The following is a 6,610-nucleotide window of genomic DNA, read 5'->3' on the forward strand; positions in this document are numbered from 1 at the left end:
GCACTTCAAAAGTCAAATCTTGTCAAAGAAATTCTAAATTACTAAGTAAAAAAATTGGAAATCTTATCTGATGTTCTTATGAAAGATTCTCTTGACCTTTGGTTTGACATGAAGAGTTTTCTCATTTTCTAAGATCTTCTTTTGCTCTGTTCTTTTTTTATGACAATGGAGTGAGAGGGAAAATATCTAAAAAATATCTGCACAATGTGCTATGAGAGTACAACCTTTTTACATCTGTGTTTGTATAAAACTTTATTGTATGTGTACATATAGTCATGCAATATGATTAAAAATATACTTACAAAATTAGAATCCACATATTTAAATTAAAAATATTCTAATTTCCTTTGCTCTGACCAGTGCATCACAAGGAAATTTTTCAGGACATAGTTTTCTTCAATGAATAAATCAGTGATACTTGCAACTGTGAGGAGAAGAATTAGTCTTATTACTTTTAGGTTAAAAAGATAATATTATAGAATTCAAAATATGAGTTCTGGAAGTATATTAACAGAAAGGATTTTAAAAATCAAATGTTTCATTTATAAAAGAGGTTCAATGTTACTAACTGTGTCTTAGAATCTCAAGGTCTCTATGACGGTGAAGCATTAAGGTTTGGTTATGGGTATTCTTACTTAGGGATTATGGATTGTCTACCTTAACATATCTTTTTCTTTCCCCACCCTCACTGAAATGAAGTAACATAATCAAAACAAAGAAAAAGACAATTTCAGAAAAAATATCAGAGGAAAGCTGTTGAAAGACATAATTGGATGCATAAAAATTAAGAAAGAGAGTTGACTTTTTATTAGAACAGGATATTGATGAGAATGGAAATGATTCATACTTTGTTTTTGAGATTTTTCAGAATTTAGATAAACTTAGAATGATGCACATAGATAAAATCAGATGGACAAGGAAAACAGGGATTGCCCCTTGTCCTTTGCCAGGTGGAATACAGATAATTTAGGTGCTCTGGGTTCTAGAACCTGAGCACAGTAGAAGAAATCTGAGACGTATATATCTAACAATCTCATTATTGAAAGTAATAATCTTCAGCAATAACTTTTGATAACAACAAACTAAAAGTAATTAATATCTATTTATGTACTCAGACCCTAAATCTTACACAAAAATGTATTGGTAACTGGTTTGATTGGAAGGGATGGTATGGAAAAAAACCCATCTAAATAGACAAAAGAAACATGGCAATTGCAGATGGAGACTGCAAAGTCAAGTTTAATATGATATGAAATTTGGATTGCAAGTTCAGTCCAGTTCTAATACAGATAGATAAACAAAGGCAAATGGCAAGTTGAAGATTTTGTTAACTATTATAATGGTATATATATATATATACACTGAGTGGCCAGATTATTATGACCACCTGACGTTTGTAATCAAATTAGCTATAATTTCATGCTGAAGTTGCTAGAGGGCCAGACCATTATAAATAGGGAAGCAGGTTGTTTACCACGACATCAGAGTGATTTGTTTTCCTGAAGATATGGGTAAACAACGTGATTTACCAGTTCTGTGAGATTTGATGGTTGTGGAACCAGCTGCCTGATGGCTCTTTTAACTTCGTCCCACAAATGCTCAATTGGATTGGGATCTGGTGATTGTGGGGGCCACCTAAGCAAGGTAAAGTCTCCCTCATGTTCTTGAAAAGCACTCCTGCACAATATGAGCACCGTGGCATGGCGCATTGTCTTGTTGGAAGAAGCCATCTCCATTGGGATACGCCATCAACATGATAGGATGAACTTGATCAGCAATGATACTTAGATATGTTGTGCTATTCAGACATTTATAATGATCTGGCCCTCTAGCAACTTCAGCGTGAAATTATAGCTAATTTGCCTACAAACGTCAGGTGGTCATAATAATCTGGCCACTCAGTATATATATTGATTCAGACCCAGTGCAAAGAATAGTCCATAAGGTGAGAGGTGAGTTTGTCCCTAAGATTTAAAATCATTAGAGTTATATATATTAAACACTAGAAGTTCAATTTGTACTTCAATACTTTGATACTAGATGATAACATGGGTGTCTTTGCATTTTGTGTCTGGGAAAATAAGTCAGGTAAGAGGCTTAAATAAATATCATATAATAATGGACCCAAATAAATATTTATAAATGTGATGGCATGTGATTGAGTGAAACTCAGGAGACATTTATTGGACTAGAAAAGGAAGACACAATGAAAAATTTAGATTATCAGGCATAAGAGTTAAGCTACTCCATAGGCTTATATTGGGAAATGTTTCCTAGGGAACTACCAAATACTAGTTAAATTCTTAATTATTTGAACATGTAAGCAACACAAAACAACTTTATTGCTCTGCAGGGAAGGAGGGAAGTTCTCTGGAGTTCTTGGTGGGGAGGTGGTGTGATGGTGCTTCCTCTTCACTATACAGAGCTTCTGGCTTCTCAGGATGGAGCTGGCCCTGCAGATCTGGGCAGTGTTTGCTCCTGCGGGATGCTGCTCAGGATGGCCTTGGTATTCTTGATGGTGGCCCCTGCTTTCTTGTTGATGGCAGTTAGCACAGAGAAAGAGGCAGGGTTGCCCTTGCTGGATCTCTGCATCATGACAACCACCACACCTTTACTCTGGGCCAGCTGCTCAGTGCCCACTGTCTTGTGGTGAATCAACCTGTTGTAATGGGAGGAGTTGTGGTTTGGTGCTGTACCTCTGCTTTTTCCTCTTGGTCAGGAAACTATTCCTTAGGACCATCCATTGCTGCTAGGCAGACATAGAGGCAGCCCTTCCACTGTAGTGCCTGAGATGGAAAGAGCAAGGAATTTATTTTCTTTTGGATAAAGCCAATGCATTGATACAGATGACCTCTCCCCCGCCTCCCACACACATGCACACACATGTACACACCCAAATACTAAGTGAATTTAGAAGGAGTTATGCATGATAAATGGTACTTTCAAGATCTAATTTAGGACTAGTTATTGTTTATCTTGAAAACATGCATATAATGGTCAGGGTTCTCCAGCAAAATGCAATCACTACATAAGTAACTGGTTTATGCAATTATGGAGGCTGATGGTCTCAAGGTCTGCAGTCATCAAATTGCAGACTAAGGAGAACTGATGGTATAATCCCAATCTGAAGGACAGTAGGCATTACACCCAGGAAGAACCATGTTTCTTGAAAAAGGCAGGATAAAAATAAGCACGCACAAACAAGTTATGCACTAGCACAAGAGCATTCAGGCAAGAGTAATTGCAATGATCAGATATTTTAGTTCTCTTCAGACCTTCAATTGATTAGATGAGGCTCACCCACAGTAGGGAGGACATTCTGCTTTACCCAGTCTTCTCATTCAAATATTACTCTCATGCAGAAACAACCTCACAGACACATCCAGAATAGTGTTTGACCCAACATCTTGGCACTCTGTGGCCCAGTTAAGTTGACATATAAAATTAACCATGACAAGTGAGTTGCATTCTGTTTGGCTATTAAAATGATGAGATTTTTGTCTGCCTTTGGTATGTCCAGTGGATTGCCTATGATGCACATCACATTTTATTTTAATGCTTATTTCAAAACTAGAGGTGCAGTGCATGAAATTCACGCACGGGGGGGAGGGGAGTGTCCCCTCAGCCCAGCCTGTACCCTCTCCAATCCGGGACCCCTCGGGGAATGTCCGACTGCCGGTTTATAAATGTGATGGCAGTCGGACATCCCTCTCACAACCCTGGACTGCTGGCTCCTAATCGTTCACCTGCCTGCCTGTATAGTCACCCCTAACTGCCCCCCTGCCAGCCTGATCGCTCCTCACTGTCTCAGTGTGCTGGCCTGATCACCCCTAACTGCCCCCCTTGCCAGCCTGGTTGTCCATAACTGCCCCCTGCCCCCTTCTGGCCTGGTCGTAGGCAGCCATCTTATGATGGTGTGATGGTCAATTTGCATATCACCTCTTTATTATATAGGATAATATTTCCCCTTCCATTTTGTGAAGAGGTTTTTTTAAGTTGGGAGGAGATTTTGGTTTTCATTATGTTTCCCAACACCATATGTGTGAGATTGTTTCTGATCTTTTTTATTTGCCCTATTGGTCTACTGGTCTATAATTTTCCATTGGCTTAATTACTATGGTTTCATAACACTTTATTTTATCTGCTAGACCAAATCCTCAGAACACATTCTTTTTCTTCAAGAGTATCTTGGATTTTCATTTCTGTATACTATAATTTTGGTATTTCACATTTTATGAAGATTAGAAGAAACAAAACTGTCTGTTGTAAATTTAATTGAGATAATATATTTTTAGATAAACATGGGGACAATTCATTATCTTCTGCTAATCCACAAACATCTCACAATTTATGCTATAACTTTAAATGTGTTTTGATTTTTTATATTTTTAAATCTAGAATTATTTTACATATATGTTACATTTTATAGTGTACTTTATTGTTTAATTTAATTGAGGATTAATGTACTCAGAAAAATATATAGCTCAAAATATAAGTTAGATGCTTCCAAAGAAATAATATGAAAATCAAGAAACTCAAAATTACTACAATTCAAAATTTCTCCCTTATTTCTTTCAAGTTAGTAATCTCATTTTTACCCTGACTTCTAAAATGATAGATTCTGCCTTTTTAAAAATAGAAACCTACAATATAATCTATTTTTGTCAGTATTTTTTCTCAATATTGAGTTTATGAAATCAATCTATGTTATTACTTATAGTACTACTTTGTTCATTCTCAGTGCTATCTATTGCCCCACAATTTGTACATTCTAAAATTGAAGGTTATTAGGTTTGCTTCCTATTTGAGGCAATTATAAATAGTGAAGCTCTTCATATTCTTGTACATGTCTTTTTTGCAAACATATAGACATAATTTAGGGGATATACCCTGAGAGTGGCACCATTGAGTAATAGCATATCTCAACCTTAGTCAAAACCACCAAATGTATTGTCCAAATATGTTGTCCAATTATATACCAAGAGCAGTGTATAAAAATACCAGTTACTTGACATTCTTGACAACAGTGCTATTTCTTATTCACATACCAGACTTTATAGATATAAATCATAGCAAGGATAATTTTGTAAAAATTGAACAGTATCTTCATTGCTATTAATGGGTTGCAGAACAAATTATTAGACATTGTAGATTAGAGAAAAACTTATAATTTGATAATTATCCCAAAATGTATATTTGAAATCAGTTCAATCTCAAAGTCTAAATTATTTTGGCAGAATTTAACCATTTGTTAATAAAATAGATATAGATATAATAAAATGTGAGTGGGCTCTAAATAGATGTCAATGATATACCAATGTCACTTTATGATTTAAGCAATTAGGTTATCTAGAAGAATGCCATTTATTCTTAAGCACCCAGGGATGGAAGTATCTCATGTGATAACGTACTCTTAAGTGCTTCATAGGCAATATGTATTTTGTGTTGAACTTATAATTATCCTACAAATGAAGCTGTTACAAAACTTTTCTTGAAAATATAGAAGAATTTTTTCATAACCTTAAGATATTTGTTTGCAAATAAAAGCTAAAACAATTTTCTCTACTAGAAATATTTATACATCTGTTTAATAAAATTTTTGGAGCATAATAAGTAATCTGGGTAATCCAAATTAAAACCAAAATAAGGTATCACCACACAAACATAGAAGTACTGATAGTTCTATATTAAAAGCAAAAACATAAATGGCTGTTTTTGGGTTTTTTTTTCCAAAGTGACTGTAACAAGACTTGCCATTCTATGTGCCTGTCCTACAGCATGATGTGACATTCCAGTCATTGAAAAGTGTAGATATGTGTTTCCTGACCTTCAATTGGGGTAGGGCTAAGACGATTATGAAGAGTATACTATGTGAATTACAAGGTTATTTTGTAAAAAGTGACATATTTTCTATCTTGTGCTCATGGGTACTCACTTTTAGGACCAAACACCATGTTGCAAGAAAGTTCAGGGAACATTTAGAGGTCATTTGTAGATGTTCTGATAGGCTCAAGTGTGAGCCCAACAGAAATTCGGCATCCATTACCACATATTTGAGTGAGACACTGCTATAAACTGAATGTTTGTGTCCCCCCAAAATTCATATGTTGAAACCTATTCCCCAGTGTGATGATATTTGAAGGTGGATCCTCTGGGAGGTGACTAGGTCATGAGGGTGGGCCTTTGTAAGTAGGATTTGTGCCATTCTAAAAGAGATCCCAAAGAGGTTCCACACCCCTTCTGATGTGTGGAGACCATCAGAAGTGAAATGATGGCCATCTAGAAAACAGGAAGCAGGCCCTTACCTGATACTTAATCTGCCAGTACCTTGATCTTGGACTTCCCAACCTCCAAAACTTTTCGGAATAAATCTCTATTGTTTATGTCACCCAGTCGATAGCCACCCAAATGGACTAAGAGAGGCAGCCTTCAAAATGACACCTCAGTCACAGTCTGACTGTTCTTGTTGGGATAACTTACATTAGAAATACCCAGCTGAGACCTGTCAATCTCATGAGTTATCTTACATAATAAAATAATTTTTTTCAGATACTATGTTTTAGAGTAATTTGTTGTATAGCAAGAGTTAACCAAGTGTTAGAAAATCTGG

At 35.9% G+C, this 6,610-nt stretch overlaps 1 pseudogene; it reads right to left on the reverse strand.

The window, feature by feature from the left end:
- Positions 1–2,436: 2,436 nt before the first annotated feature.
- Positions 2,437–2,761, reverse strand: LOC111824221 (annotated as a pseudogene).
- Positions 2,762–6,610: the final 3,849 nt, after the last annotated feature.

This window comes from Myotis lucifugus, unplaced genomic scaffold (assembly GCF_000147115.1).
Source record: "Myotis lucifugus unplaced genomic scaffold, Myoluc2.0 scaffold_1010, whole genome shotgun sequence".
NCBI classification, from domain to species: domain Eukaryota; kingdom Metazoa; phylum Chordata; class Mammalia; order Chiroptera; family Vespertilionidae; genus Myotis; species Myotis lucifugus.